This window comes from Pleurodeles waltl, chromosome 6, assembly GCF_031143425.1.
Source record: "Pleurodeles waltl isolate 20211129_DDA chromosome 6, aPleWal1.hap1.20221129, whole genome shotgun sequence".
Classification (NCBI taxonomy): Eukaryota; Metazoa; Chordata; class Amphibia; order Caudata; family Salamandridae; genus Pleurodeles; species Pleurodeles waltl.
Window position 1 is genome coordinate 1,082,431,490 of NC_090445.1, and position 21,539 is coordinate 1,082,453,028.

Below are 21,539 nucleotides of genomic sequence, written 5' to 3' on the forward strand. Positions count from 1 at the left end.
TGGTGTGGTGACTTTGGGGTTGCTCTGAACCCCCAACGGTGGGCTACCTTGGACCAAGAACTGTACCCTGTAAGTGTCGTGCTTACCTGGTAAAACTAACAAAAACTTACCTCCCCCAGGAACTGTGAAAATTGCACTAAGTGTCCACTTTTAAAGTAGCTATTTGTCAATAACTTGAAAAGTATACATGCAATTGAAATGATTCAAAGTTCCTAATGTACTTACCTGCAATACCTTTCAAACAAGATATTACATGTTAAATTTGAACCTGTGGTTCTTAAAATAAACTAAGAAAAGATATTTTTCTATAACAAAACCTATTGGCTGGATTTGTCTCTGAGTGTGTGTACCTCATTTATTGTCTATGTGTATGTACAACAAATGCTTAACACTACTCCTTGGATAAGCCTACTGCTCGACCACACTACCACAAAATAGAGCATTAGTATTATCTCTTTTTACCACTATTTTACCTCTAAGGGGAACCCTTGGACTCTGTGCATGCTATTCCTTACTTTGAAATAGCACATACAGAGCCAACTTCCTACATTGGTGGCAGCGGTGGGATACAAGACTTTGCATTTGCTGGACTACTCAGCCAATACCTGATCACACGACAAATTCCAAAATTGTCATTAGAAATTGATTTTTGCAATTTGAAAAGTTTTCTAAATTCTTAAAAGACCTGCTAGGGCCTTGTGATAGATCCTGTTTAGCATTTCTTTTAGAGTTTAAAAGTTTGTAAAAGTTTGAATTAGATTCTAGAACCAGTTGTAGATTCTTAAAAAGTATTCCAACTTTTAGAAGCAAAATGTCTAGCACAGATGTGACTGTGGTGGAACTCGACACCACACCTTACCTCCATCTTAAGATGAGGGAGCTAAGGTCACTCTGTAAAATAAAGAAAATAACAATGGGCCCCAAACCTACCAAAATACAGCTCCAGGAGCTTTTGGCAGAGTTTGAAAAGGCCAACCCCTCTGAGGGTGGCAACTCAGAGGAAGAGGATAGTGACTTGGAAGAAAATTCCCCCCTACCAGTCCTATCTAGGGAGAACAGGGTCTCTCAAACCCTGACTCCAAAAATAATAGTCAGAGATGCTGGTTCCCTCACAGGAGAGACCAACACCTCTGAAATCACTGAGGATAACTCCAGTGAAGAGGACATCCAGTTAGCCAGGATGGCCAAAAGATTGGCTTTGGAAAGACAAATCCTAGCCATAGAGAGGGAAAGACAAGAGATGGGCCTAGGACCCATCAATGGTGGCAGCAACATAAATAGGGTCAGAGATTCTCCTGACATGTTGAAAATCCCTAAAGGGATTGTAACTAAATATGAAGATGGTGATGACATCACCAAATGGTTCACAGCTTTTGAGAGGGCTTGTGTAACCAGAAAAGTGAACAAATCTCACTGGGGTGCTCTCCTTTGGGAAATGTTCACAGGAAAGTGTAGGGATAGACTCCTCACACTCTCTGGAAAAGATGCAGAATCTTATGACCTCATGAAGGGTACCCTGATTGAGGGCTTTGGATTCTCCACTGAGGAGTATAGAATTAGATTCAGGGGGGCTCAAAAATCCTCGAGCCAGACCTGGGTTGATTATGTTGACTACTCAGTGAAAACACTGGGTGGTTGGGTAACTGGAAATGAAGTGTATGACTATGTTGGGCTTTATAATTTGTTTATGAAAGAACACATTTTAAGTAACTGCTTCAATGAAAAGTTGCATCAGTATCTGGTAGACTTAGGTCCAATTTCTCCCCAAGAATTGGGAAAGAAGGCAGACCACTGGGTCAAGACTAGGGTAACCAAAACTTCCACTGGGGGTGACCAAAAGAAAGGGGTTACAAAGCCTCCCCAGGAGAAAGTGGGTGACACTAGAAACAAAGAAAAAGAGTCCCCTGTAGGCCCCCAAAAACCAGACCAGGTGGGTGGGCCCAGAGACACAACCCAAAACAAAGGTGGGTACCAGGGTAAGAGCTGGGATGCCACTAAGGCATGGTGCCATAACTGTAAACAGACAGGGCACCACACCAAGGACACTTCTTGTCCCAAAAACAAACCCCCTAGCAAAACCCCAGGGGTAACCAGTGTAGCCATTGGAGATGACTCCTCAGATGAGGAGGTCTTCATAGCCTTCAACTGGAAAAAGGGCCCAACAGGTGAGTTGGAGATTCCAGAGGGAAGTAGACACTTCCACCACCTACTGGTGAATGGAATCCCAGCCACTGCCCTGAGAGACACTTGTGCCAGTCACACTATTGTGCATGACAGGCTGGTGTTCTCAAACCAGTACATCCCAGGTGAGACTGCCAGAGTAAGAGTTAGCCCAGACAGGGTCACTTGTAGGCCAGTGGCTTTTGTGCCCATAGAAGTGGGTGGGACTTTTAGCTGGAGAAGGGTGGTAGTCAGTACAGACCTCCCCCTTGATTGTCTCCTTGGAAATGACTACCCAGAGGTTAGTCAGAGCCTAAGAGAAGAACTGGTCCAGGGCCAGTCCTCTCCCAAGGATTCTGGAGTGCCTGCCTCTGCAGTAAATGCAAGTAGGCCCCAGAAGAAAAAGAAAAGGAAACAGAGTAGGAAAGGTGGACAACCTTTAGCCAAGGTTCCAGCAAGCCAAGGAGATTCTGCTCCAGTAGGGGAGAACTCCAAAAGTGGCTCTGATAAAGTCCAACCTGACCCACAAGAAGTCCTGGCTAGTCAGGCAACTGTTAAGCCTGAGTGGGTGGCTCCTCAGCTAACAGAAGAAAGAGTGGAAGAAGGGTGTTTACCACAAGATGTGGTAACCCCCCACTCTAATACAGCAGACAGGCACCCTGAATCCAAAGAAGCCTGTAACTTAGCCCCTTCCCTTGTAGGTGAAGAGCTAAAGGTGTGGTTCTGGGCACTGACAGCTGTCAGTGGCCTCTGCTGGGTGTTAGCCTTTATGGCTGCACTATCCTTGGCATGGTGGTCTGACCCCATGCCAAATAGCAAGTTAGGCCCCCTGACCCTGTTGGTCATGGTGGGGTTACTCCAGCTCTGGGTAACCTCTTTGGGTAAGCTAGGGGTGACCCTGGCTAAGATAAGATTAGCAGAGGTGGATACCTCTAACCCCAAAATAGAGAGAATGGGTGAAGACATAAAAAGCACAGACAAGAGGCAGTTCAGACTAGGTCCTATCACTGTGGAAGTGGGTCAGTTCCCCAGAGGGAATGACCTGAACAGGAGGATGTAAGGCAGAGTAGGCCCTGCAACAAACCAGCCTATTTCCTCTACTCTTCCTCGCCTGACAGACTAGGAAGACTCTCCCAGCTTTGGCTGAGTCTCCTGGCCTGTGGGCTGGGGGGGGCTTGTGTAAGGAAATGGCTCCCTGTTGCAGTTACCCCCCACTTTTTGCCTGATACTGATGCTGACTTGACTGAGAAGTGTGCTGGGACCCTGCTAACCAGGCCCCAGCACCAGTGTTCTTTCACCTAAAATGTACCATTGATCCCACAATTGGCACACCCTGGCATCCAGATAAGTCCCTTGTAACTGGTACCTCTGGTACCAAGGGCCCTGATGCCAGGGAAGGTCTCTAAGGGCTGCAGCATGTATTATGCCACCCTAGAGACCCCTCACTCAGCACAGACCCACTGCTTACCAGCTTGTGTGTGCTAGTGAGAACAAAATGAGTAAGTCGACATGGCACTCCCCTCAGGGTGCCATGCCAGCCTCTCACTGCCTATGCAGTATAGGTAAGACACCCCTCTAGCAGGCCTTACAGCCCTAAGGCAGGGTGCACTATACCATAGGTGAGGGTACCAGTGCATGAGCACTGTGCCCCTACAGTGTCTAAGCAAAACCTTAGACATTGTAAGTGCAGGGTAGCCATAAGAGTATATGGTCTGGGAGTCTGTTTTACACGAACTCCACAGCACCATAATGGCTACACTGAAAACTGAGAAGTTTGGTATCAAACTTCTCAGCACAATAAATGCACACTGATGCCAGTGTACATTTTATTGCAAAATACACTCCAGAGGGCACCTTAGAGGTGCCCCCTGAAACTTAACCGACTATCTGTGTAGGCTGACTAGTTCCAGCAGCCTGCCACACTAGAGACATGTTGCTGGCCCCATGGGGAGAGTGCCTTTGTCACTCTGAGGCCAGTAACAAAGCCTGCACTGGGTGGAGATGCTAACACCTCCCCCAGGCAGGAGCTGTAACACCTGGCGGTGAGCCTCAAAGGCTCACCCCTTTGTCACAGCCCAGCAGGGCACTCCAGCTTAGTGGAGTTGCCCGCCCCCTCCGGCCACGGCCCCCACTTTTGGCGGCAAGGCTGGAGGGAACAAAGAAAGCAACAAGGAGGAGTCACTGGCCAGTCAGGACAGCCCCTAAGGTGTCCTGAGCTGAGGTGACTCTAACTTTTAGAAATCCTCCATCTTGCAGATGGAGGATTCCCCCAATAGGGTTAGGATTGTGACCCCCTCCCCTTGGGAGGAGGCACAAAGAGGGTGTACCCACTCTCAGGGCTAGTAGCCATTGGCTACTAACCCCCCAGACCTAAACACGCCCTTAAATTTAGTATTTAAGGGCTACCCTGAACCCTAGAAAATTAGATTCCTGCCAACTACAAGAAGAAGGACTGCCTAGCTGAAAACCCCTGCAGAGGAAGACCAGAAGACGACAACTGCCTTGGCTCCAGAAAGTCACCGGCCTGTCTCCTGCCTTCCAAAGAACTCTGCTCCAGCGACGCCTTCCAAGGGACCAGCGACCTCTGAATCCTCTGAGGACTGCCCTGCTTCGAAAAAGACAAGAAACTCCCGAGGACAGCGGACCTGCTCCAAAAAGACTGCAACTTTGTTTCGAGGAGCAGCTTTAAAGACCCTGCAATCTCCCCGCAAGAAGCGTGAGACTTGCAACACTGCACCCGGCGACCCCGAGTCGGCTGGTGGAGAACCAACACCTCAGGGAGGACCCCCGGACTACTCTCCGACTGTGAGTACCAAAACCTGTCCCCCCTGAGCCCCCACAGCGCCGCCTGCAGAGGGAATCCCGAGGCTTCCCCTGACCGCGACTCTCTGAAACCTAAGTCCCGACGCCTGGAAAAGACCCTGCACCCGCAGCCCCCAGGACCTGAAGGACCGGACTTTCACTGGAGAAGTGACCCCCAGGAGTCCCTCTCCCTTGCCCAAGTGGAGGTTTCCCCGAGGAAGCCCCCCCTTGCCTGCCTGCAGCGCTGAAGAGATCCGTTGATCTCTCATAGACTAACATTGCAAACCCGACGCTTGTTTCTACACTGCACCCGGCCGCCCCCGCGCTGCTGAGGGTGAAATTTCTGTGTGGGCTTGTGTCCCCCCCGGTGCCCTACAAAACCCCCCTGGTCTGCCCTCCGAAGACGCGGGTACTTACCTGCAAGCAGACCGGAACCGGGGCACCCCCTTCTCTCCATTCTAGCCTATGCGTTTTGGGCACCACTTTGAACTCTGCACCTGACCGGCCCTGAGCTGCTGGTGTGGTGACTTTGGGGTTGCTCTGAACCCCCAACGGTGGGCTACCTTGGACCAAGAACTGTACCCTGTAAGTGTCGTGCTTACCTGGTAAAACTAACAAAAACTTACCTCCCCCAGGAACTGTGAAAATTGCACTAAGTGTCCACTTTTAAAGTAGCTATTTGTCAATAACTTGAAAAGTATACATGCAATTGAAATGATTCAAAGTTCCTAATGTACTTACCTGCAATACCTTTCAAACAAGATATTACATGTTAAATTTGAACCTGTGGTTCTTAAAATAAACTAAGAAAATATATTTTTCTATAACAAAACCTATTGGCTGGATTTGTCTCTGAGTGTGTGTACCTCATTTATTGTCTATGTGTATGTACAACAAATGCTTAACACTACTCCTTGGATAAGCCTACTGCTCGACCACACTACCACAAAATAGAGCATTAGTATTATCTCTTTTTACCACTATTTTACCTCTAAGGGGAACCCTTGGACTCTGTGCATGCTATTCCTTACTTTGAAATAGCACATACAGAGCCAACTTCCTACAACATCTCATCGTCCTCACGGATTACTTCTCCAAATGGATTCACTACAAGTTCGTCAGGGAAGTTACCACTGAACGAGTGATCAAGGCATTGACGATAATTTTCGCGATTGAGGGGCAGCCAAAGATCATGGTTTCCAACAATGGCACCCAGCTAGTGTCCAGGCAGATGACGGATTTTCTGTCCAGGTTAGGGATTAAGCAGGAGAAGACCCCGCTGTACAGCCCGAAGAGCAATGGGCAGGTTGAGCGGATGAATAGGTTCCTCAAAGAGGGCGTGCAACAGGCAGTCGCCTCCAATATGGATGTGAAAGCGTTTCTAGCGGACAAAGTACACACTTTTCATAACACGCCCAGTGAAGTTACGGGACACACTCCATTCTACTTGATGAGAGGGAGAAGATGCATGGGTGAGCTTACCCCCAAATTCAATAAGTGGTATGACATGAGGGAGGAAAGTGAGGGGGCATCTGATGAGAGATTGAGAGTCAAAGAAAGAATAATGGCTAAACAGGAAAGCAACAAGCGGTATGCTGACAATGTGAATAGAGCCAAAAATAAAAATATAGTGAAGGGGGATTGGGTATTGGTGAAGAAAACTAAAAAGGTAATGAAAGGAGAGTCTGTGTTTCAAACCCCTGTACGGGTGCAAGGAGTGACAAGAGGGGCAGTCTGTTTGGAAGGAAGGGGATGGCGAAGCAAGGACGACATCATCAGGCTCAAGGCTGGTCAGGAGGAAATCATCATGAGAGGTAGTCGTGCGTGTGGGGCCGAAAGCACGGACGATGAGGATGAGTGGCAAGGTCGTGGAGCCAGGGATGTAGTCAGTAGTGATGAGGAATGTGTGAATACGTCTCCTATGCGAGAGCGAATCGGGCATGGAAGTGCAGAGCGGTGTGAGAAAGCATGGCGCGGCTTGACGGATGTCGAAGGACAGAATGGTAGCAGGCCCGAACCTGCGAAGAGCGACAGTCACAACGTGATGAGGTCTGATCAAGAGGATGCATGCGCCGTCAGGGTGGGTTCACCCCAGTATAATACTCCTAGTAGGCCAATGAGGCATATCCGAGCTCCCAAGAGGTTCGAAGATTTTGTTATGAGATGAAGCTCCATATGTTCTTGTTCTGTTAAAAGGGGAGATGTCGTACGTGAGTTGACGTACTAGACGCGGGGGACAGGGTTTGTCCTTCCTTAATGTTTATAGCCTCCTGACGTCGCGGCCAATCCGCATCGAGGATAGTCGTAACGTCAGGGGGCGGCGCGAGGCACAGGAAGAAAGCGGAGCGCGAAGACGCGACTCGGCGGTGCTCTCGCCGGCTCCTCGTGGGCCTTGTTGTTAGTGGCAGGAAAAGAATAAAGAACGGTTTGAACATAATACAGATGCCTCGCATCCTTCATTCTTGCCACTACAACCAGCTTAAACCTAGTCTTAAATGTGTGATTCTTCATACTGCTCCGTGTACTTTACTCCACTCCTTAGTGGTAATAGGCTCCTCGCTGACCTGCCAGTGGTTGTCGAGAACCTGCTCGTAGGGCACGATATATGTGTGTGATTAGTCTGCACCTCCCGTCATGGCGATTCATGTTTGTAGCATACCGGAGGGTTCAGGAGCCTCTGGGAATGATAAGCACAGCTCTGTCGCGCCGACTGCGATATTCGCCTACTGCAAAACCTGTCCTCTACCCAGCCCAAATGTGCCCATGGCATCTTGGATTGTTACAAAGCATCCCCACAGGTGCAGGTCAGAAAGCATTAAGCACCCGCCCTCTTTTTTGATGGACTTTGGGCAGTCTGCATAAAGGGACGTATGATCCATAGATCAAGTTCGGGGGTGAATGGAGCCGGCTGTGATATCCGTCGCACCACTCCTTCCCACAGTGTATAAAGCAGTCGGATTATGTGAGGGAGTATATGAGGCATCACCGCACCCCACATCAACAACTGTCCCCGTTGGTGACCCTCGTGTGTACCAGTGAGCAGAGACCTTTCCCAGTTATTTTCAGTGTCTAGCCCGTGGACTGCATGTTGACTTTGAGCAGCCAGATGGTGGAGCTCGAGATCCGGGAGCTCCATACCTCTCTCAGCCCCAGCTCTTCGTAGCCAGCCCGATCTCACAACGCTTAGCAGCCCAAAGTAAGTACACCAGAAGTTTGTCCAAGTATTTAAACATCTGATGAGGAAGTTCATACATGGAGCACCGGAGGCATACAAGCATCTCGGCAAAATAACCATTTTATTAGGGCAATTTTGCCTATGAGAGACAGTGGTAGGGAGTTCCAGAAGTCTATGGATTGACGAAGTTTGCGAATGACCTTGTCAGTGTTCATCTCGTAGGCCTGTTGTTGATCACAAGTGACGTAAATGCCTAAGTATTTAACACTCAGTTTTCCGGGGAATCCCCACCTCCGGCAAGCGGTGTATGGGGATGGTTCACAGCCGTTCGATGTGAAATATAACCGATTTCGCACTATTCACATGCAGTCCAGAATATTCGCCAAATTCAGCCATAACTTTTAGTAGGCTAGGGGCTGAATATTCCGGCTGACGGAGGTACGCCATGGCCTCGTCAACATGTAGCGAAACAATGTGAGCAGTGTGGCGAACCTAGATGCCCCACCCCCTCGGTACCTGCCGTAGACGGCAAGGGCTCCATTGAAAAAGCGAAAATCAGAGGCGACAGGGAGCATCCATGGCTCGTCCAGTGTTGTAGACGTATCACTTTCGACACAAATCATCCTGTCCTAACTTGCCACTGTGTGTGCGTGAAATAATTGCACCCAGTGTATTAAACCCTCAACGAGTCCCATTTCCCTTAGGACCTGCCAGATATATCCCCATCCCACGGAGTACAACAACTGTTCGATAGCAGGAAAGGAGGGCGCACAGAGATCAGTCGCCACCTCAGGAGCATGTAGCACATGAGTTAGGAAGCGTCTATTACATAGAGTGTTCCTGCGTGGGATAAAGCCGGACTGGTTGGTGTGTATCAGTTGTGACAAGCGTGGTAGGAACTTCGATGACAGAACATGGCTAAGATCTACATTCAACATAGATAGAGGCTGGTAAAATTTCGCCTCCAAGGGATCCTTCCCTGATTTTAGGATCTTCACAATAATTGTTTCCCTCAATGAATTGGGAAGTAGCTGTCTCTCCAAAGCGTCCTTATACAGTATTACCAGTTTATCTGCTAAAGGCCCGCAAATATCTTGTAGAATATCTCATCGCCTCTTTGTGACTTGGCCGTCTTCAGTGCTTCTATGGCGCTCAACAGCTCCTGCTTAGTCAGAGGGTCCCCTAGACCTCTCCTCAGTTCCGAGCCAGGAGAGGCGCAACTCAGCTAGGAAATCTAAAAGGACAGGGTGCTCTGTCTCACAGGTGCATTTGATGTACACTCCGTAGATGGGCTGTGAAGACCCTATTAATGGTCTCTTGGGTGATGACAGTTTGTCCCCTGTCATATCGCATCGTTAAAATTGGGTGTGGTCTGGACTCAGATTGAAGTAAGCGAGCCAGCCGGTGACCCTCCCGGTCCCCCTCTATATATAGTCAAGTACGGCTAGTATGTCTGACATGCTTACTCATTTGGGGCCAGATGTAGCAAAGGTTTTTACCCGTTCTATGTCTATGGGAAAATGTGTTCATACATATGGCCCTTGGTTCAGTTTTTCGCAAACACAATGGCACTGTCTGTCCCTTGCGGCCATCCCATCAGGGGTGTCCTTTCGTGCCAGCTCAAGGGGCGCCAGTGCGTTCTCTTCCTGAATTAATTCTTTCTCTAAAACCCATCCAATGCCCAATGTCGCTGCTATACTCTCACCCAGAGCCACCACCTTGAAGGCTTTTCATTCTATTGCTTGGCCCCCGCAGTCTCCCAGTTCTGAGCAAAGTAACGGGTCACTATATCAGACATTGTGTTGTGTGAACCAGGGTCTGTCAAAGCTTCCATCTCGAGCTGCCAAAGGGGCACCATGGGAGTTGAGTGTCCTGAGGAGTAGGTGAGCAGGAGGGGCGAGTGATCCGAGACATAGCGTCCCAGGTAGGGCGTGTCTGGATTGCAGTGTAATGCTGCAGACATAGCATCCCAGGGAGGACGTGTCCAGTGTGCAGTGTAATGCTGCAGACTGAACCAAAAAAAGAATCCAGCAGCTGTGTGTGCCGACTGCTGGCATGTAACACGAGTATGCTTGACCATGCGGATGGTGTACTTGCCAGGCGTTCACCAAGTCCGTGTTTGCCTGTAGTTGTGTAAGGGCTGCCCTCATATTTGGGTTTGTATTTTGTCGTGGGAGGGATCTATTTCTCCATTCATAACACAGTTGTGGTCTCCTGCCAGTATCACCTCGGCATCCAAGTGGTCATGTTCCACCAGTACCACCCCACCAAAGAATGCACCATCATCAAGGTTCGGCTGATACACATTTATGAAGCAAAACCTGTGATCATCTAGTGCACCCACCAGTATGACATATCCACCTTCCAAGTCCACATGAACATGTGTTTTTGAGATAAGGGCACCTGGAGCTATCCATATTGGGTGCCACAGGCATAGCAGTAGGATGTAGCATATACCTGCCTCCTCCATCTCCTCTTTAGGTATTTAGTATAGACCACACAATCATGGGTCTCTTGAAGGAATGCTATAGACACCCAATATCTTTTAAGGTATGCATTCACTTGGGCCCTCTTCTTAGGTTTATTGAGACCCCTCACGTTCCATGTGAGAAGTTTATAGTGTATTCCTTTGAGTGGTGTGGCAGACATGGGCCCATCCTAAATCGCTGTTTGACTGTCACAGTGTCTGAAAACACCAATAAGCATCAGAAGGTAATTCATTAAACAACCGTGTGGAATGTAAACATTTCCCCATGATGCTCCCCCTAGCCCTCCCTCAGACAGTATTAGGAAGACCCTGAGACACAACCCACAGTTGCCGGTTCTCAAATCCCACCCCAGTCTCCCTCCCTTGTACCTGCAACACCCCTAATTAAACTTGAACAAGGAAAAGAGTAAGAAAAAGGCAGAACAACAAAGGAGTTAACACTTAGGCCCAGACTTACAAGGATTTTACGCCACAGCTGTACCACATTTTTTGGTACAATGGCAGCAATAATGCAGTGCCATATTTACAAAGTGGCGTTAGACCTCACTAGCACCACTTTTCCCATGGTTGAGTAATTTCTCAGAAGCACCGCCTAACCCTGCACGTCTAACAACAATGATATGCAGGGTGGGTGTTCCCTCCTAGGAAATGGCGCTAGCCAGCTAATACCATACTAATAAGCCTGCCGAAAAAAGACACGAGCATCGGAAAAACTGTGCAAATTCCAATTAGCACCAAACTCGTAACTCCTGGTCAGACCAGGCGTTAAAATGATGCTCAGGAACAGGTAGATAAGCAAAACACACATAAAAGCATGCTGGCAACCGCCAGGGCATCATGAACCTGCTACTGCTCCAGCTCGGCAATCATAGATGGCGACACTGCCAAGCACCACCAGCACCACTTCAGCACCCTCAATCACCACAACACCAACCACCAAGGCAGCGCGGGAGGAAAGAGCAGATATATCATCAACAGACATCCATCCTTGGGCAAAGAAAGGAGATCATAATCAGATATCGTCTGAAGCCAGAGTCAATTGTCCATAAGCTCCATGACATTGCACCAGCAACCACACCCAGAGTTGACAGGTCAACAAACATTCCACCCTTGACCAAGCTCCTGGCGGTGCTGCACATGCTGGCCTCTGGATTATTTCAGTCAAGTGTGGCACAAATGGGTGTAATTTCCCAGCACTCCCTCTCTACCTTACTGCCTACTGTCTTGGATGCCATCATCCTCCTCGCCACATCCTGTTCTCCAACACCCAGCAACTGCAGCAGGAGACCAAACAATGATTTTATACAGTTGCTGGGTTCCCACGTGTGCTGGGTACCATGGACTGTATGTATGTGCTTCTTGTCCTTCCTGCTGAAACTGAACATCTGTATAGGAACATTAAGCAAACGCATTCCATCAATGTGCGGGCCATTGTGGACCATGGTGAGATATTCACCAATGTGCTGGATAAATATCCTGGAAGTGTGCATGATGCCTATATCTTCTGTCATTCAACCATCAACCAACGTTTCCAGGATGGACAGTATAAGAATGGCCTATTTGTAAGTAAGCATACAGCAATTAGGTAACACATACAACACACAAGGCACATGGTGCAAACAACACACACACCACAATCCACACACATGGATAGGAACGCATGGCTGAACAATGAGCAACACATATGCTACATGCATCACTACAAACCTCCAATGCACATCTCCAGCGCACAGTGCCCAATGTACAAGGTCCTAGGGCCACTGGGATGTCACTTTTAATGATACTCTGGTAGAGCAGTGCTTGCTCCGTCTTCAAACGGTGGTGTTTAGCAACTTTTTGTGTCTCAGCCACATTGTCAATACTGACATTTCACATGCATCACTTAGTATGGAAGGGGTGTACATTGGGTTATGATGTGTGTGTACCACCGCAAACCACATTACATTTTGGCATTGCCCCACATGTCCATAATATGTACACCTGAGGCAGCACAAAAAATATAAGGCCATCCTAGGGGTGCCATCACCATGGTGCAACAAGGACAAACACTCCACACTAATTGTTTTTGCTCTTCAAATCTGTGCTGTAGTCTACAGTACACATAGAAAGAGCAAATTGTCATCATTGATTTGTCATGTGAGGAAAGGACACCTTCCTGCACATAATCAATCGCACCATGGTACTAGTGTGTCTACGTTGTAACTTGGCAGCTGAGTAAGTGTCAGCACAGAGGTTGAGGACAGAAATGGACCATATCTAGTAGATATGGCACACTGCTGGCTTTTCCCAGTGGTGCAGGGCGGTGCAGCAAGACACTTACTGTCCCACACAGGCTTGTATATTATCCACATACATGGTAAAACATCCCAAGCCAATATGCCAAATTTTGCATGACGCCTACACACACACACATGCATGCGAGTCATGAAATATGGAAAAAAGCCCTGTGTGCAAGGGGGGAGTACCATGTCCAGGGGTGGTGGGGGTTCACAGGCAACATACGGCACAACACCTGTCCCATGGTACAGAACACACAAAAAAAAGTTCAAAATCACACAACATGACTCATTGGCAGGTCATATGTAACAAGAAAAATCCTTCACAATCTTCAACATCACAAACATTCTGCATAGGTGAACTGTCATGCCATTTAAATCACACAATCACCATTCTTCTAAGGCTGCACACTTGACTGGAAGGTGTGCCACAACACACCTATATAATCATGTATGCAAATAGGAACCCACACAATGCAAGATGAAAGTCTGATTCCCTACTTCATTGACAAATACTGTGCCAGGCCAGTTGAAAAGAAACACAAGGGCAAGTCTGACACTGTCTCTCCTCTTCCATTGCAGCACACCAAGGATATGGCATCCAGTCCTGGGTGATTACACCAATTGGGAACCCACAGACTGACGCCGAGAAGGTATATAATGAGGCACTGAAAAGGACAAGAAATGTGGGCGAGAGGACATTCGGAATACTCAAGGCCCGTTTCCGATGCCTTGATGCATGGGGGGGGGGGGCATCTCTACTCCCCACCACTTGTATGGAAATTTATACTGGTCTGTGCAATGTTGTATAACATTTGTGTTAGGACTAATGTCCTCTTGGATGAACAGGTGGAGAACCCCAGGGAGGAGGATGAGGACAATGATGCCCAACCACATTACAGCGGACTGCTAAATACTGCTGCTAGGGCATGCAGAAGTGCAAATATTGTACAATTTTTATTTTCATGAAACTTGTATTGTATTCCCCACTGTGCACCATTTTAGAAAATAGAACACTTGATCACACATCTGTTAGAGTATTTGTCACATTCATATGCAACAGCAAATGACCCACATCTCTGAAAGCATGACTAGGCCACAACAGTTGGAAAAAAAGTATTTACACACTCTGGAAGTCCAAACAACTACACACAATGCACTGATGCAGGAATGTGCCGGTGAAATGTATCCATCGTCAGTTGCAACTACATCTGACATAACAATACTCATATCACACAAGTCTGTCTGATTGAAATTTGATAGCAGACCATATGAATATTCATTTGATAAATGCCGTCCATATGTCAGGAAAAGGTAGGACAAGAGTAGGAAGTACCATCAACAGTGGGTCAGTGTGAGCTATGTGACAAGTCAATGTCTGAATGTCACAATCACAGGTGACACCTTCCAATATACTCCTCAGTGGCACTCATATGTATGACAAATAGTGAGTGAAATACACAGGACACTGCACCTTCCTGTCTTGGCCTTTCTCACTCAAATCAGTTGTCATCTTGCATGTATGTCAAACAATGACATAGCATGTCTCAAAACCTTATTAACATGAATGTGGCAATCATGACATATACATATTACCACAGGCATGTTGTACTCCAAAGCTGTCAGGACTATTCATACACTCCACCCACACTCAGTGTGCATCTGACAAAGGAGGTTGGCCACGCTGTGTGTGTATACTCATGTGAAACACACACATTTTGAAGGGCAGCTGGGACACTCCTGTACCTAACTGGCCCATCCACTTTGTTGGAGGTGACTCACAGACCACACAGGTGATGTGGCTGAAGTCTGTAAATGTGTGGGTGCATGCACCCATCCTGCATACAAAGGATATGATACAGCAAATAGGTATAATCTTGTAGATAAATAAAAGTCTATTTGCAATTAACATATGGACCAAATACCGAAATGTGCATGAAGGGCTGGACAGTGAGGATGAGGAAGATGAGGAGCAAGTACAAAGTGTCCAAACAGTGCCAGCAATGTGACAGCTGAAGCCTACAGTACACAAGCTGGCTTAAGGTGTGGGAATCACTGCATGTAAATAAAATATTTTACTATACAACACTGTATCTATGTGAGGCTACACACATAAGTACACACATTGTGTAGGGTACTTTACATCCCAGTCACACAGTCAGTAAGTCCCCATGTGTGCTTGCCCAGCACAAACAAGTATGAGTGAGACATATGGAAAATGACACTCTGTTTACCCCAGGTGTGCAGACATGTCCCTGTCCCAATATGTACACGACGTACAAATGAACAAAAGACACACATTTCACCCAAAATCACAGTCTCATGTAAGTCACTAGTAGATAATAGGGCAAGGCTGACATAAATGACCTGTACGTCCCTAGTAGATAATATGGCGAGGCTGACATAAATGACCAGTAAGTCCTGAGTAGATAATAGGGCAGAGAAGTTTAGATGTACACTTTATTACCTACACTTGATGTGTAGCCTGCCATCCCTGTCTGATGGCAGCCCTGCCATACAGAGTGTGTGTTAAAGTAAGTATGCACAAAACTACATGGTATGGAATTCTACAGCCAAAGTGTATGTGCAAGGAGCATTGTCACAGAATTCAACCTTAATGTCCCCCCTAGGTGTCCCCTGCGTTGTGTGGTCCATAACTTTGAGCATGGACAAATGCTAAGATGCAGCAAAGGGCTTGGTGCATGAGAAACCTCCTCTTCACACTTGGGTACAGAAGAGATGTATCAACAAAGGGCAACATGTCATTCACCAACATGAGCAAAGATAGTGCTCTGAAGGAGTGCTATGAACCATGCATGAGTACAAGGATTGTAGATGTGATGTCCCAGAACAACACTTTAGTTGGTAGAAGATATGACACAAGAAGAACACATACCACTCACATGCATTTCTAGTTGAAAAATAACCATTAAAAATGTCTGTCTACCACATCCCTAAACTTGTCTGCACCATAAAATGACCCACCCCACGGTGCATGACCACCTGCTCTCTGCACTTTGGGATGTAGCAGATATTGTATGGCATGTGCGCAGTCCTACATACGGACCTAAAGGCCACATTCCATGTCAAATCCATGACATCCCTGGGGGTAATATGGGCAATGGAATGAGCTGTCAACACAAAGTTGGCGCAAGAGGCAAACCTCTGAAGTTGTCATGTCATGAATAATTGAAAATATGCCCGTTGCATTGTCAGATCCTTGTAAGGCATGTACCTGCACCCCTGTAAACTTAAAATACATACATTGGACACATGCATAGAGAGCAGCATATACCACACAAATATTCACAAGCAAAGCAACAATCCACATGACTGTCACAATGTGAAAATGTTTACAACATGACACCATACATCTTCAAACACACATTACTGTCATTGCCTCTAAAAAAAGACCCATATTAAAAATGTGTGTTTTTATTACCCATTGCGTCTGCATAAAAATGACGCATACCATGCGACACATGCGAACTTACTCATGTTTTTGTTTTGTTGCGACATGAAAAAATGATACATTTCCACGGAGCAGAAAAAAACAACATTTGCACAGCTAGTGAGGTAATGGATCTGCCATGCTAGAAACAAGGAACTGCAAAGTTAGTTTGACTTTCTTATTCACTCACAGTGACTGTCTTGGAGGGAGGTTGTGTTTGTGTTGAACTGCGAATTGGAGTGCTGGTGGAGTGGTGTTTTGAGTTGTCTTGTGTTCCTGTACTGTTTATTGTGTCTATTTTGTGTTGTGCATTTGTTTATTGTACTGTTTTGTAACTGTATTGTGGGTTGTCTGTCATTACGGTAGTTTGATATTTGGGTTAGCTGGGGGTAGTTCTGGGTTTTAATTTTATTGGGCAGGGTACTGTGGTTGGGGGTCTTAGGATGTTGAGGAAGGGAAGGGCCTTTCATCCTCGTCCAGAGGATGTTGGGGACTTCATCTGGTTAATAATGCATTACCTCCCCCACATGGTGGCCATGAGTGGCAGGATCATCCAAGGCTACCAGACAGAGGCAAGGAAGCTGCATTGGGGCAAGGTCTTGTTCCATATTAACCGTGTGTACCAGGTGGAGAGGACTGTCCAGCAACTGAAGCATCACTGGGCAGACCTCATAGCACGCAAGAGAGACCTGTTGGATTTCTGCGGTATTGAGGTCAGTGGGACTGTTGTGGAGTACAAAATATTTATGGGTGACTCCTGTTGTGCAATCGCAAGTACATGTCTGTTGACCATAGGCCCTCATTTAAGAGTTAAGACAAAGGGCAGGGTAGTGTGTCTTTGCAAAAATACATTCATGGCAAGGCCAGTAAAGCACCATACTGGAGACAAATGGCACATTCCTGACCTCGTCCCCAGTATTTTTCCTTAAAAAAGTATGAAGTGCAGCAATGTTGTCACAACTGTGTCATGGATGACGTGAAAATGTTTACCAGGAAGAAATGACCATGTCCACTAAGGGATTGACTGATGTTGTATGTTGCATAGTCATGTTATGATAAAAGTGATGCAGGAGTAAATGAAATCATGCCTGAGTGTGTCCTTTGAATCATGTATGTGCAGAGTGACATTGCAAATTACTTCCTACTGCATACTTTCTAGAATATAGTTAATAGTAATATGTGAACAATGTAGCTGAGACATGTATGTATTATCCCAGCACATATGTGTACATGTCAAGCTGGCCTACCAATGTATGTCACAGACACATCTCAATTGGCCTTTTTGAGTAATCACTAACCCAAGTCTCCTATGTACATTAGCAAACTGTCTGTGATATGCAATATGTGTCCAGCTGTTCATTGTTCAACAATGCTATGTCTCATCTTTTCCCTTGCAGGTGGACCCCAGCCTAACACCATCAGTGAGGTCAATAAATTAAGTATTTGTAGAGTGCACTACCACCGTGAGGGTCTCAAGGCGCTGGGGGTGGAGGGGTGGGGGGGGGGGGGGGTGCTGCTACTGCCAGGTTTTGAGCCGCTTCCTGAAGGTCAGCAGGTCTTCAGTCTGACATAGGGGCAGAGGAAGGGTGTTCCAGGTCTTGGCGGCGAGTTGGGAGAAGGATCTGCCTCCGGTTGTCGCTCTTCGGATGCGGGGGACGGTGGCGAGAGCAAGGTCGGCGGAGCGGAGTTGGCGGGATGGGGTGTAGAAGGTGATTCGTCTGTTGAGGTAGGCTGGACCAGTGTTGTGGAGCGCCTTGTGTGCGTGGGTGAGGAGTGTGAAGGTTATCCTTTGCTGACGGGGAGCCAGTGTAGGTCTCTCAGGAGGGGGGTGATGTGGCTGCGGCGGTGGGCATCGAGGATCAGGCGTGCGGAGGCGTTTTGTATGCGTTACAGTCGTTTGAGGAGTTTGGCCGGGGCTCCTACATAGAGGGTGTTTCCGTAGTCAAGTCTGCTGCTGACAATGGCTTGGGTGACTGTTTTTCTTGTATCTGTGGGAATCCATCTGTAGATCTTGTGGAGTATGTGGAGGGTGTTGAAGCAGGATGAGGAGACTGCGCTGACTTACTTGGACATGGACAGTGTTGAGTTGAGGATGATGCCCAGGTTGCGTGCGTGGTCGGTGGGTGTTGGGGCTGCTCCCAGAGAGGTCGGCCACCAGGAGTCATCCCAGGCTGTGGGGTTGGCGCAGAGGATGAGGACCTCCGTCTTGTCTGAGTTCAACTTCAGTCTGCTGTTTCTCATCCATTCTGCGACGGCCTTCATTACTTCGTGGAGGTTGGATTTAGTGGTGAGGGGGTCCTTGGTGAGAGAAAGGATCAGTTGGGTGTCGTCAGCATAGGAGATGATGTTGAGGTTTTGTAGCCAGGCGACGTGGGAGAGAGGGGCGATGTAGATGTTGAATAGTGTAGGGCTGAGGGATGATCCTTGGGGAATGCCGCAGATGATCTTGGATCCTTTGGAGCAGAAAGGGGGGAGGTGGACGCCCTGGGTTCTGCCGGAGAGGAAGGAGGTGGTCCACTCCAGAGCTCTGTCCTGGATCCCTGCGTTGTGGAGGCGTGTGCGTAGGATGCGGTGGCAGACAGTATCGAAGGCGGCCAAAAGGTCCAGGAGGATGAGGGCCACGGTTTTGCCGTTGTCAAGCAGGACCCTGATGTCGTCGGTGGCTGTGATGAGGGCGGTTTCGGTACTGTGGTTTCTGCGATACCCTGACTGGGAAGGGTCCAGGATGTTGTTTTCTTCGAGGAAGTGGGTCAATTGTCTGTTGACGATCTTCTCGATGACCTTGGCCGGGAATGGGAGCAGGGAGATGGGACGGAAATTCTTGAGGTCTCTCGGGTCCGCCATGGGTTTCTTGAGTAGGGTTTTGATTTCAGCATGCTTCCAGCTCCCGGGGTAGGTCCCGGGCTCGAAGGAGACGTTGATGATTTTGCAGAGGTGGGGTACGATGGAGGCGCTTGCTTTGTTAAAGATGTGGTGCGGGCATGCGTCTGACGGAGATCCAGAGTGGATAGTGCTCATGGTTTTGATTGTGTTGTCGTCGTTTATGTTGGCCCAGACCAGCAGTGGGTCGTGGTTGAAGGTGAGTGGAGAGTCAGCGGAGTCAGTGAGTGGAGGGGAAGTCTGGCTGTAGAAGCTGTCATGGATGTTTGTGATCCTGTGGTGGAAGAAGGTGGCGAGGGAGTTGCAGAGGTCTTGCCATTTGTTCTGGAGCTGGGGGTTGGCGAGTTCCTTCATGATGTTGAAGAGCTCCTTGCTGTTGTGTGCGTTGTTGTCCAGGTGGTCTTTGAAGGAGGTTTTCTTGGCAGATCTGATGAGGTGATGGTGATTGCGGATGGCGTTCATGAGGGCGGCATGGTTGTCCGGTGTCTGTCATGGAGCCACTTTCTTTCCAGTTTTCGGCAGGTTTGCTTGGAGGCTAGAAGGTCCGAGGTGAATCAGCTTGCTCTCTTGTTGGCATCTCTGTTGGACAGCTAGTGGCTAGTTTTGAAGACCCGGACACTACCAGTGAGTGTCAATCTGTAAATGTAAATGTAATGCATGATGCAAGTATGCTGTGTGATGTGGTATGTTGTGTGTGATGCCATGTATCAAGTGCATGTAAGCTATTATCCAACTCTTATGCAATACATGGATGTAGACTGTATGGTTGAAGTTGTGTGTAGGATGTGCATCCAAAGCACACAATGCACTGGTGCCAACATGTACGGCAATGGCCCTGTAAATATTGGACATGGCATATGAGTCCGAAAATAGTGATGACAATAGGACATGTGCCAGAAGTACAAGGTATGACATGTGTGCAGGGTGCCAAAGTCTTAACCACCATGGAAGTGTAATACCCCATATTCAGTGCTGTGTGTCGCTACATCACCAAGCCATGTCAACCGCAGAGATCTTAACGTGTTTTGGGGCTGAGGGATGTCTATACAACATTGTTATATGACGTGCCATCATTCAGAACATTCTCAAGATAGTAGTGGTCCTGATAGTGTCCATGATATGATGCAAACAGCTTCACACAATGTACAGCATTGGCCAGTGCTGTACCAAAATCCCTGTGCAGATAAGGTGTAGGGCATGTATGCACCCACATATGAGATCGTGGTGCTGAGTGCTGTAGTGCAACATGCTGTGCAGATTTTTTGACATACATACAGACAATGGGCACCATAGGGCAACACATCAAGGAAATATGGGAGTATGCCTTACATTATGGCACAATTCACCAGGTACTGAGCTGTGTGGATATGAGAACTGTGTCAGGCTCCTCTGTGTGACATGGGTGACTTCTCTACCCTCCATTTAGACATGATACCTGTCACATATCTTTCTACGTAGCAATGTTTTCAGAAATCTTTCCTTGCCATATCAGCCACAAACTGTTGTGAGACTACCTTCCACTAGCAGTGCTTGCTCTGATGAACTTGGTATATGCGATCAGATCAGAGGTCAATGACGCATGCATGAAGGACATTGATGAGCAATCCAACATGATGATTGTGACATACCATGGTCATATGGAGGATGTGTATGACAATACTAATCAATGGTGTCATGGTCTTTAGAAGATGTTCAAAGATGGTTAAATTGTATTGCACAACAGTTCTAGACTTGAAACCTTGGACATGAGCAATTTTGATATAATTATTGGTGTGCAGATGTGTATTCAACTTGCCCATCAGTGTGTCATTGTGATTTGTGCTGGTCAGCCTGTGAGGACTGCAGTTGGTGTTTTCATTGCAAGCCTGTTGCTCTTTTGCCTAATAGACACTTGGTTGACATATCCTATTTTTGTTGCAGCTGCCAACATGACCCCATCCGAGAGGCAGGAATTCGCCATGCGTGCTGAATGCTTCCGGCACATCTAACTAGTCAGGAAGAGGTACAGGAGGATGGAGCACCTCCATGTCAGAGAGGAGGCATCAGGGGCCTGAAGGGCCTTCTCTCAGGGGGGACCACCAAGGGATGAGTCGTCATCCACCACCCAGGCAACAGGCAGGTCTGGAACATCGGTAGGGCAGGACCATCTGGGGCAGGACCCTCTAGAGCACCTATGCCACATCCATCACACACTGCACCTGGCACATCCCAGCCAGTCCAGCATTTTGTAGAGCCACTGTATGTGCAGGAGTTTAGTACAGAACTGGCAGTCCAAAAATATTGCATTGCTTGGGTGGAGCACAGGAT